Source organism: Salvelinus sp. IW2-2015, linkage group LG23 (assembly GCF_002910315.2).
Source record: "Salvelinus sp. IW2-2015 linkage group LG23, ASM291031v2, whole genome shotgun sequence".
Lineage (NCBI taxonomy): Eukaryota > Metazoa > Chordata > Actinopteri > Salmoniformes > Salmonidae > Salvelinus > Salvelinus sp. IW2-2015.
The window spans coordinates 25,247,201-25,247,463 of record NC_036863.1 but is presented as its reverse complement, the minus strand read 5'-3'; positions in this window follow the sequence as shown (position 1 = coordinate 25,247,463).

Here is a 263-nt window from a genome sequence, read left to right as displayed (position 1 = left end):
TGTATCAACCATGGAGGTCTGGATTTGGAGTCACACTCAAAATTAAAGTGGAAAACCACACTACAGGCTGATCCAACTTTGATGTAATGTCCTTAAAACAAGTCAAAATGAGGCTCAGTAGTGTGTGTGGCCACCACGTGCCTGTATGACCTCCCTACAACGCCTGGGCATGCTCCTGAGGAGGTGGCGGATGGTCTCCTGAGGGATCTCCTCCCAGACTGGACTAAAGCATCCGCCAACTCCTGGACAGTCTGTGGTGCAAC